Genomic DNA, 12,308 nt, shown 5'->3' with positions numbered 1-12,308 from the left:
TTCCAAATAAGCTGTTTAAATTGCCCTTTCTTTAATCTTTAATAAACTGTTTAAATAGCCTTTTCTTTAATCCTTCATAAACTGTTTAAATTGCCTTTTCTTTAATCTTTAATAAACTGTTTAAATAGCCTTTTCTTTAATCCTTAAAAAGCTGTTTAAATAGGCTTTTCTTTAATCCTCAATAAGCTATTTAAAATGCCTTTTCTTTCATTCCAAATAAGCTGTTTAAATTGCCCTTTCTTTAATCTTTAATAAACTGTTTAAATAGCCTTTTCTTTAATCCTTAATAAGCTGTTTAAATTGCCCTTTCTTTAATCCTTAATAAACTGTTTAAAATGCCCTTTCTTTAATCTTTAATAAGCTGTTTAAATAGCCTTTTCTTTAATCCTTCATAAACTGTTTAAATTGCCCTTTCTTTAATCTTTAATAAACTGTTTAAATAGCCTTTTCTTTCATTCTTAATAAACTGTTTAAATAGCCTTTTCTTTAATCCTTAATAAGCTGTTTAAATAGGCTTTTCTTTAATCCTTAATAAACTGTTTAAAATGCCCTTTCTTTAATCTTTAATAAGCTGTTTAAATAGCCTTTTCTTTAATCCTTAATAAGCTGTTTAAATAGCCCTTTCTTTAATCCTTAATAAGCTGTTTAAATAGCCCTTTCTTTAATCCTTAATAAGCTGTTTAAATAGCCTTTTCTTTAATCCTTAATAAGCTGTTTAAATAGCCCTTTCTTTAATCCTTAATAAGCTGTTTAAATAGCCCTTTCTTTAATCCTTAATAAGCTGTTTAAATAGCCTTTTCTTTCATTCTTAATAAACTGTTTAAATAGCCTTTTCTTTAATCCTTAATAAGCTGTTTAAATAGGCTTTTCTTTAATCCTTAATAAACTGTTTAAATAGCCTTTTCTTTAATCTTTAATAAGCTGTTTAAATAGCCTTTTCTTTAATCCTTAATAAGCTGTTTAAATAGCCTTTTCTTTAATCCTTAATAAGCTGTTTAAATAGCCCTTTCTTTAATCCTTAATAAGCTGTTTAAATAGCCCTTTCTTTAATCCTTAATAAGCTGTTTAAATAGCCCTTTCTTTAATCCTTAATAAGCTGTTTAAATAGCCCTTTCTTTAATCCTTAATAAGCTGTTTAAATAGCCTTTTCTTTCATTCTTAATAAACTGTTTAAATAGCCTTTTCTTTAATCCTTAATAAGCTGTTTAAATAGGCTTTTCTTTAATCCTTAATAAACTGTTTAAATAGCCTTTTCTTTAATCCTTAATAAGCTGTTTAAATAGCCCTTTCTTTAATCCTTAATAAGCTGTTTAAATAGCCCTTTCTTTAATCCTTAATAAGCTGTTTAAATAGCCCTTTCTTTAATCCTTAATAAGCTGTTTAAATAGCCCTTTCTTTAATCCTTAATAAGCTGTTTAAATAGCCTTTTCTTTCATTCTTAATAAACTGTTTAAATAGCCTTTTCTTTAATCCTTAATAAGCTGTTTAAATAGGCTTTTCTTTAATCCTTAATAAACTGTTTAAATAGCCTTTTCTTTAATCTTTAATAAGCTGTTTAAATAGCCTTTTCTTTAATCCTTAATAAGCTGTTTAAATAGCCCTTTCTTTAATCCTTAATAAGCTGTTTAAATAGCCCTTTCTTTAATCTTTATTAAGCTGTTTAAATAGCCTTTTCTTTAATCCTTAATAAGCTGTTTAAATAGCCCTTTCTTTAATCCTTAATAAGCTGTTTAAATAGCCTTTTCTTTAATCCTTAATAAGCTGTTTAAATAGCCTTTTCTTTAATCCTTAATAAGCTGTTTAAATAGCCCTTTCTTTAATCTTTAATAAACTGTTTAAATACCCTTTCCTTTAATCTTTAATAAACTGTTTAAATAGCCTTTTCTTTAATCTTTAATAAACTGTTTAAATAGCCCTTTCTTTAATCTTTAATAAACTGTTTAAATACCCTTTTCTTTAATCCTTAATAAACTGTTTAAATAGCCCTTTCTTTAATCTTTAATAAACTGTTTAAATACCCTTTCCTTTAATCTTTAATAAACTGTTTAAATACCCTTTTCTTTAATCCTTAATAAACTGTTTAAATACCCTTTTCTTTAATCCTTAATAAACTGTTTAAATAGCATTTTCTTTAATCTTTAATAAGCTGTTTAAATAACCTTTTCTTTAATCCTTCATAAACTGTTTAAATAGCCCTTTCTTTAATCCTTAATAAACTGTTTAAATAGCATTTTCTTTAATCCTTAATAAGCTGTTTAAATAGCATTTTCTTTAATCCTTAATAAACTGTTTAAATAGCCCTTTCTTTAATCCTTAATAAACTGTTTAAATAGCATTTTCTTTAATCCTTAATAAACTGTTTAAATAGCATTTTCTTTAATCTTTAATAAGCTGTTAAAATAACCTTTTCTTTAATCCTTCATAATCTGTTTAAATAGCCCTTTCTTTAATCTTTAATAAGCTGTTTAAATAGCCCTTTCTTTAATCCTTAATAAACTGTTTAAACAGCCTTTTCTTTAATCCTTAATAAACTGTTTAAATAGCCCTTTCTTTAATCTTTAATAAACTGTTTAAATACCCTTTTCTTTAATCCTTAATAAACTGTTTAAATACCCTTTTCTTTAATCTTTAATAAGCTGTTTAAATAGCCCTTTCTTTAATCCTTAATAAACTGTTTAAACAGCCTTTTCTTTAATCCTTAATAAACTGTTTAAATAGCCCTTTCTTTAATCTTTAATAAACTGTTTAAATAACCTTTTCTTTAATCCTTCATAATCTGTTTAAATAGCCCTTTCTTTAATCCTTCATAAACTGTTTAAATAGCATTTTCTTTAATCTTTAATAAGCTGTTTAAATAACCTTTTCTTTAATCCTTCATAATCTGTTTAAATAGCCCTTTCTTTAATCCTTCATAAACTGTTTAAATAGCATTTTCTTTAATCTTTAATAAGCTGTTTAAATAGCCCTTTCTTTAATCTTTAATAAACTGTTTAAATACCCTTTCCTTTAATCTTTAATAAACTGTGTAAATACCCTTTTCTTTAATCCTTAATAAACTGTTTAAATAGCATTTTCTTTAATCTTTAATAAGCTGTTTAAATAACCTTTTCTTTAATCCTTCATAATCTGTTTAAATAGCCCTTTCTTTAATCCTTCATAAACTGTTTAAATAGCATTTTCTTTAATCTTTAATAAGCTGTTTAAATAACCTTTTCTTTAATCCTTCATAATCTGTTTAAATAGCCCTTTCTTTAATCCTTCATAAACTGTTTAAATAGCATTTTCTTTAATCTTTAATAAGCTGTTTAAATAACCTTTTCTTTAATCCTTCATAATCTGTTTAAATCGCCCTTTCTTTAATCCTTCATAAACTGTTTAAATAGCCCTTTCTTTAATCTTTAATAAACTGTTTAAATACCCTTTCCTTTAATCTTTAATAAACTGTTTAAATACCCTTTTCTTTAATCCTTAATAAACTGTTTAAATAGCATTTTCTTTAATCTTTAATAAGCTGTTTAAATAACCTTTTCTTTAATCCTTCATAATCTGTTTAAATAGGCTTTTCTTTCATCTTTAATTAACTGTTTAAATACCCTTTTCTTTAATCTTTAATAAACTGTTTAAATAGGCTTTTCTTTCATCTTTAATTAACTGTTTAAATAGCCTTTTCTTTCATTCTTAATAAGCTGTTTAAATACCCTTTCTTTAATCTTTAATAAACTGTTTAAATAGCCTTTTCTTTAATCTTTAATAAACTGTTTAAATAGCCTTTTCTTTAATCTTTAATACGCTGTTTAAATAGCCTTTTCTTTAATCCTTAATAAACTGTTTAAATAGCCCTTTCTTTAATCTTTAATAAACTGTTTAAATAGCCTTTTCTTTAATCTTGAATAAGCTGTTTAAATAGCCTTTTCTTTAATCCTTAATAAACTGTTTAAATAGCCCTTTCTTTAATCTTTAATAAACTGTTTAAATAGCCTTTTCTTTAATCTTGAATAAGCTGTTTAAATAGGCTTTTCTTTAATCCTTCATAATCTGTTTAAATAGCCTTTTCTTTCATCCTTAATAAGCTGTTTAAATAGCCTTTTCTTTCATTCTTAATAAGCTGTTTAAATAGCCTTTTCTTTAATCCTTAATAAACTGTTTAAATAGGCTTTTCTTTAATCCTTAATAAGCTGTTTAAATAGGCTTTTCTTTAATCCTTCATAATCTGTTTAAATAGCCTTTTCTTTCATCCTTAATAAGCTGTTTAAATAGGCTTTTCTTTAATCCTTAATAAGCTGTTTAAATAGGCTTTTCTTTAATCCTTAATAAGCTGTTTAAATAGGCTTTTCTTTAATCCTTCATAATCTGTTTAAATAGCCTTTTCTTTCATCCTTAATAAACTGTTTAAATAGCCTTTCTTTAATCCTTAATAATCTGTTTAAATAGCCTTTTCTTTCATCCTTAATAAGCTGTTTAAATAGCCTTTTCTTTCATTCTTAATAATCTGTTTAAATAGCCTTTTCTTTCATCCTTAATAAACTGTTTAAATAGCCTTTCTTTAATCCTTAATAAGCTGTTTAAATACCCTTTTCTTTAATCTTTAATAAACTGTTTAAATAGGCTTTTCTTTCATCTTTAATTAACTGTTTAAATAGCCTTTTCTTTCATTCTTAATAAGCTGTTTAAATAGCCTTTCTTTAATCTTTAATAAACTGTTTAAATAGCCTTTTCTTTAATCTTTAATAAGCTGTTTAAATAGCCTTTTCTTTAATCCTTCATAATCTGTTTAAATAGCCTTTTCTTTAATCCTTCATAATCTGTTTAAATAGCCTTTTCTTTAATCCTTAATAAGCTGTTTAAATACCCTTTTCTTTAATCCTTCATAATCTGTTTAAATAGGCTTTTCTTTCATCTTTAATTAACTGTTTAAATAGCCTTTTCTTTAATCTTTAATAAACTGTTTAAATAGCCTTTTCTTTAATCTTGAATAAGCTGTTTAAATAGCCTTTTCTTTAATCCTTAATAAACTGTTTAAATAGCATTTTCTTTAATCCTTAATAAGCTGTTTAAATAGCATTTTCTTTCATTCTTAATAAGCTGTTTAAATAGCCTTTTCTTTAATCCTTAATAAGCTGTTTAAATAGCATTTTCTTTAATCCTTAAGCTGTTTAAATAGCATTTTCTTTAATCCTTAATAAGCTGTTTAAATAGCATTTTCTTTCATTCTTTATAAGCTGTTTAAATAGCCTTTTCTTTAATCCTTAATAAGCTGTTTAAATAGCATTTTCTTTAATCCTTAATAAGCTGTTTAAATAACCTTTTCTTTAATCCTTCATAATCTGTTTAAATAGGCTTTTCTTCATCTTTAATTAACTGTTTAAATAGCCTTTTCTTTAATCTTTAATAAGCTGTTTAAATAACCTTTTCTTTAATCCTTAATAAACTGTTTAAATAGGCTTTTCTTTCATCTTTAATTAACTGTTTAAATAGCCTTTTCTTTCATTCTTAATAAACTGTTTAAATAGCCTTTCTTTAATCTTTAATAAACTGTTTAAATACCCTTTTCTTTAATCTTTAATAAACTGTTTAAATAGCCTTTCTTTCATCTTTAATAAACTGTTTAAATAGGCATTTCTTTAATCTTTAATAAACTGTTTAAATAGCCTTTCTTTAATCTTTAATAAACTGTTTAAATAGCCTTTCTTTAATCTTTAATAAGCTGTTTAAATACCCTTTTCTTTAATCTTTAATAAACTGTTTAAATAGGCTTTTCTTTCATCTTTAATTAACTGTTTAAATAGCCTTTTCTTTCATTCTTAATAAACTGTTTAAATAGCCTTTCTTTAATCTTTAATAAACTGTTTAAATAGCCTTTTCTTTAATCTTTAATAAACTGTTTCAATAGCCTTTTCTTTAATCTTGAATAAGCTGTTTAAATAGCCTTTTCTTTAATCTTTAATAAGCTGTTTAAATAGGCTTTTCTTTAATCTTTAATAAACTGTTTAAATAGCCTTTTCTTTAATCTTTAATAAGCTGTTTAAATAGCCTTTTCTTTAATCTTGAATAAGCTGTTTAAAAAGCCTTTTCTTTAATCCTTCATAATCTGTTTAAATAGGCTTTTCTTTCATCTTTAATTAACTGTTTAAATAGCCTTTTCTTTAATCTTTAATAAGCTGTTTAAATAACCTTTTCTTTAATCTTGAATAAGCTGTTTAAATAACCTTTTCTTTAATCCTTCATAATCTGTTTAAATAGGCTTTTCTTTCATCTTTAATTAACTGTTTAAATAGCCTTTTCTTTAATCTTTAATAAGCTGTTTAAATAACCTTTTCTTTAATCTTTAATAAGCTGTTTAAATAGCCTTTTCTTTAATCCTTCATAATCTGTTAAAATAGGCTTTTCTTTCATCTTTAATTAACTGTTTAAATAGCCTTTTCTTTAATCTTGAATAAGCTGTTTAAATAACCTTTTCTTTAATCCTTAATAAACTGTTTAAATCGGCTTTTCTTTCATCTTTAATTAACTGTTTAAATAGCCTTTTCTTTCATTCTTAATAAACTGTTTAAATAGCCTTTCTTTAATCTTTAATAAACTGTTTAAATACCCTTTTCTTTAATCTTTAATAAACTGTTTAAATAGGCTTTTCTTTCATCTTTAATTAACTGTTTAAATAACCTTTTCTTTCATTCTTAATAAACTGTTTAAATAGGCTTTTCTTTCATTCTTAATAAACTGTTTAAATAGCCTTTCTTTAATCTTTAATAAACTGTTTAAATACCCTTTTCTTTAATCTTTAATAAACTGTTTAAATACCCTTTTCTTTCATTCTTAATAAACTGTTTAAATAGCCTTTCTTTAATCTTTAATAAACTGTTTAAATAGCCTTTTCTTTCATTCTTAATAAACTGTTTAAATAGCCTTTCTTTCATCTTTAATTAACTGTTTAAATAACCTTTTCTTTCATTCTTAATAAACTGTTTAAATAGCCTTTTCTTTCATTCTTAATAAACTGTTTAAATAGCCTTTCTTTAATCTTTAATAAACTGTTTAAATACCCTTTTCTTTAATCTTTAATTAACTGTTTAAATAACCTTTTCTTTAATCCTTAATAAGCTGTTTAAATAGCCCTTTCTTTAATCTTTAATAAACTGTTTAAATACCCTTTTCTTTAATCTTTAATTAACTGTTTAAATAACCTTTTCTTTAATCTTTAATTAACTGTTTAAATAACCTTTTCTTTAATCCTTAATAAGCTGTTTAAATACCCTTTTCTTTAATCTATAATTAACTGTTTAAATAACCTTTTCTTTAATCCTTAATAAGCTGTTTAAACAGCCTTTTCTTTAATCCTCAATAAGCTGTTTAAATAACCTTTTCTTTAATCCTTAATAAACTGTTTAAATCGGCTTTTCTTTCATCTTTAATTAACTGTTTAAATAGCGTTTTCTTTCATTCTTAATAAACTGTTTAAATAGCCTTTCTTTAATCTTTAATAAACTGTTTAAATAACCTTTTCTTTAATCCTTAATAAGCTGCTTAAACAGCCTTTTCTTTAATCCTTAATAAGCTGTTTAAATAGCCTTTTCTTTAATCCTTAATAAACTGTTTAAATAGCCTTTTCTTTAATCCTTCATAAACTGTTTAAATAGCCCTTTCTTTAATCCTTAATAAGCTGTTTAAATAGCATTTTCTTTAATCCTTAATAAACTGTTTAAATAGCATTTTCTTTAATCCTTAATAAGCTGTTTAAATAGCCCTTTCTTTAATCCTTAATAAACTGTTTGAATAGCCCTTTCTTTAATCCTTAATAAGCTGTTTAAATAGCCCTTTCTTTAATCCTTAATAAGCTGTTTAAACAGTCTTTTCTTTAATCCTTAATAATCTGTTTAAATAGCCCTTTCTTTAATCCTTAATAAGCTGTTTAAACAGTCTTTTCTTTAATCCTTAATAAGCTGTTTAAATAGCCTTTTCTTTAATCCTTAATAAGCTGTTTAAATAGCCCTTTCTTTAATCCTTAATAAGCTGTTTAAATAGCCTTTTCTTTAATCCTTAATAAGCTGTTTAAATAGCCCTTTCTTTAATCCTTAATAAGCTGTTTAAATAGCCCTTTCTTTAATCCTTAATAAGCTGTTTAAATAGCCCTTTCTTTAATCCTTAATAAGCTGTTTAAATAGCCCTTTCTTTAATCCTTAATAAGCTGTTTAAATAGCCCTTTCTTTAAGCCTTAATAAACTGTTTAAATAGCCCTTTCTTTAATCCTTAATAAGCTGTTTAAATAGCCCTTTCTTTAATCCTTAATAAGCTGTTTAAATAGCCCTTTCTTTAATCCTTAATAAGCTGTTTAAATAGCCCTTTCTTTAATCCTTAATAAGCTGTTTAAATAGCCCTTTCTTTAATCCTTAATAAGCTGTTTAAATAGCCCTTTCTTTAATCCTTAATAAGCTGTTTAAATAGCCCTTTCTTTAATCCTTAATAAGCTGTTTAAACAGTCTTTTCTTTAATCCTTAATAAGCTGTTTAAATAGCCTTTTCTTTAATCCTTAATAAGCTGTTTAAACAGTCTTTTCTTTAATCCTTAATAAGCTGTTTAAATAGCCCTTTCTTTAATCCTTAATAAGCTGTTTAAATAGCCCTTTCTTTAATCCTTAATAAGCTGTTTAAATAGCCTTTTCTTTAATCCTTAATAAGCTGTTTAAATAGCCCTTTCTTTAATCCTTAATAAGCTGTTTAAATAGCCCTTTCTTTAATCCTTAATAAGCTGTTTAAATAGCCCTTTCTTTAATCCTTAATAAGCTGTTTAAATAGCCCTTTCTTTAATCCTTAATAAGCTGTTTAAATAGCCCTTTCTTTAATCCTTAATAAGCTGTTTAAATAGCCCTTTCTTTAATCCTTAATAAACTGTTTAAATAGCACTTTCTTTAATCCTTAATAAGCTGTTTAAATAGCCCTTTCTTTAATCCTTAATAAGCTGTTTAAATAGCCTTTTCTTTATTCCTTAATAAGCTGTTTAAATAGCCTTTTCTTTAATCCTTAATAAGCTGTTTAAATAGCCCTTTTCTTTAATCCTTAATAAGCTGTTCAAATAGCCTTTTCTTTAATCCTTAATAAGCTGTTTAAACAGTCTTTTCTTTAATCCTTAATAAGCTGTTTAAATAGCCCTTTCTTTAATCCTTAATAAGCTGTTTAAACAGTCTTTTCTTTAATCCTTAATAAGCTGTTTAAATAGCCCTTTCTTTAATCCTTAATAAGCTGTTTAAATAGCCCTTTCTTTAATCCTTAATAAGCTGTTTAAATAGCCTTTTCTTTAATCCTTAATAAGCTGTTTAAATAGCCCTTTCTTTAATCCTTAATAAGCTGTTTAAATAGCCCTTTCTTTAATCCTTAATAAACTGTTTAAATAGCCCTTTCTTTAATCCTTAATAAGCTGTTTAAATAGCCCTTTCTTTAATCCTTAATAAGCTGTTTAAATAGCCTTTTCTTTAATCCTTAATAAGCTGTTTAAATAGCCTTTTCTTTAATCCTTAATAAGCTGTTTAAATAGCCCTTTTCTTTAATCCTTAATAAGCTGTTCAAATAGCCTTTTCTTTATTCCTTAAAAAGCTGTTTAAACAGTCTTTTCTTTAATCCTTAATAAGCTGTTTAAATAGCCCTTTCTTTAATCCTTAATAAGCTGTTTAAACAGTCTTTTCTTTAATCCTTAATAAACTGTTTAAATAGCCCTTTCTTTAATCCTTAATAAGCTGTTTAAACAGTCTTTTCTTTAATCCTTAATAACCTGTTTAAAAATCCTTTTCTTTAATCCTTAATAAACTGTTTAAACAGCCTTTTCTTTAATCCTTAATAAACTGTTTAAATAGCGTTTTCTTTAATCCTTAATAAACTGTTTAAATAGCCCTTTCTTTAATCCTTAATAAGCTGTTTAAATAGCCTTTTCTTTAATCCTTCATAAACTGTTTAAATAGCCCTTTCTTTAATCCTCAATAAGCTGTTTAAATTGCCCTTTCTTTAATCCTTAATAAACTGTTTAAACAGCCTTTTCTTTAATCCTTAATAAACTGTTTAAATAGCCTTTTCTTTAATCCTTAATAAACTGTTTAAATAGCCCTTTCTTTAATCCTTAATAAGCTGTTTAAATAGCCTTTTCTTTAATCCTTCATAAACTGTTTAAATAGCCCTTTCTTTAATCCTCAATAAGCTGTTTAAATTGCCCTTTCTTTAATCCTTAATAAGCTGTTTAAATTGCCCTTTCTTTAATCCTTCATAAACTGTTTAAATAGCCTTTTCTTTAATCCTTAATAAGCTGTTTAAATAGCCTTGTTTTTATTTGCAATTAGCCTTTTAAATTGCATTTCTTTAATTCTTAATTAGCCGTTTAAATGGCCTACCTTTGATGCTTAATTAGCCGTTACATAGCCTTCTTTCTTTAATCCGTAATAAGCTGTTTAAATAGCCTTCTTTTTATTCTTAATTCGTCTTTTTAATTGCTTCCTTTAATTCTTCATTACCTGTTTAAATGGCCTTCCTTTTATCTTAATTAGCCATTTAAATTGCTTTCTTTATTTCTTAATTAGCTGTTTAAATGGTCTTCCTTCAATTATTAATTAGCTGTTTAAATGCCCTTTAATTCTCAATTAGCCGTTAAATAGCCTTACTTTAATTAGTCATTTAAATGGCCTTCTTTCTTTAGTTCTCACTTCGTAATTTAAATGGCTGTCCTTTAATTCTTAATTAGCTGTTTTAATGACCATCTTTCTTTATTTCTTAATTAGCCATTGAAATTTCCTTCTCTCTTTAATTTTTAATTGTTGTTTAAATTGCCTTTCTTTATTTCTTAATTAGTTGTTAAATAGCATTCTTTCTTTAACTCTTAGTCATTTAAATGGCCTTCTTTCTTTCCTTTGAATTGGTAGTTTAAATTACCTTCCTTTAATTCTTTATTAGCCATTTAAATGGCCTTTTTATTCTTAATTAGCCGTTTAAATGGCCTTCCTTTCGTTCTTGATTAGCCACTTAAAGGGCGTTTATTTCCTTAATTAGCCATTTAAATGGCCTTCTTTCTTTAATTTGTAATTGATCATAAATGGGAATCTTTCTTTAATTCTTAATTGGTGGTTTAAATGGCTTTCCTTTCATTCTTAATTAACATCTAAATAACCTTCCTTTTTATATTCTTAACCCATTTATATCGACCTCTTTATTTCTTATCTGTTTTAAATGACCCTCATCATTTAATTCATATTTAGCTGTTTCAATGGCCTTCCTTCTTTAATTGATTATTGTATGAGCCCTTTCACTTTAGGTTTGTTTATGTTGAACATCCAGGCCTGAAATATATTTATTGCGGGATCGGTAACGATTGAGATTCGCAATATATTAGAGATTTTATATGTGTATCTTCCTTCTAATTTACAGTTTTATTACTGGTATTTAAAGGGCAGGAAGTATTTTTCAAATGAACAGTTAACTTTATTTGAGTAAACGAAGAGCTATCAGAGCAGGAACGAGTTTAGAAAGTGGTTATGATGTCAGAGTGATAACATGCAGTCTGACAGGCTGATGCAGATGTATCACACTTACCTTTGAGCTGTTTTGATTGTATTTGACTCACCGACCAGTTATAAACCGTTAGCGCTTCATAGACAGAGCTTGAAATCACAAAGTGCTATTAGTGGCACCGGAATGATCTCAGATGGATGCTAACCTGGGGACCTTATGATGGCATCATATGGTGGACATTACATATTTCACACCAAACAAGTCGAGTTATCGCTGTCATCCTGGCCAAATTCCTGCCAAATTCGGATGAGAATCACAGCTGGTTCATGAAAGACTTGGGCCAAGTGCCCACGCTCTTCGAGCCCCCACCCTCCACTTAATGGGATGAGGCACAATGATGAGCGAGAGAGAGACTTTTGAAGCTCTTTCATTATAAAAGTAAGAAAAACACACAAGTCATACAAATAATTAAATCACTACAATTTCAAACATGTGTAGCCCAACAACAACAATAAAAACCCCAAACACTAAAATAAAAAATTTACCACACCATTATCAAATTTACAAAAACCACCCTCTCGCACAAAGGTTTGTATATCATCTTTCATTTGGCAAAAGGAGAATTCCAAGCGTAACCTTGCCATGACAAGAGCCTTAAAAACAATTAGCACGTCACATAAAATATTTGTATTTGCCAGGAGCTTTGCTTTTCTTGTCTTATAGATTGCTAATTTTCCAATAGATATTAAGAAATTAACAAGAGCGGTCTCAGAGCTGTTTCTGTAACTAAGCAGTATTCCAAAAATAAAAAACCGTCTAGAAAAAGAA

The 12,308-nt window shown here is 26.0% G+C and overlaps 1 protein-coding gene across 1 annotated transcript in view; it reads left to right on the top strand.

Moving 5' to 3' along the window:
- The window catches only part of LOC137422092 (cysteine-rich secretory protein LCCL domain-containing 2), a 287,763-nt gene that overhangs the window by 209,121 nt on the left and 66,334 nt on the right, over positions 1-12,308 (top strand). The window lies entirely within an intron of this gene.

Source organism: Myxine glutinosa, chromosome 2 (genome assembly GCF_964187855.1).
Source record: "Myxine glutinosa chromosome 2, kmMyxGlut1.1, whole genome shotgun sequence".
Classification (NCBI taxonomy): Eukaryota; Metazoa; Chordata; class Myxini; order Myxiniformes; family Myxinidae; genus Myxine; species Myxine glutinosa.
This window is presented reverse-complemented; position numbering and strand designations above follow the sequence as displayed.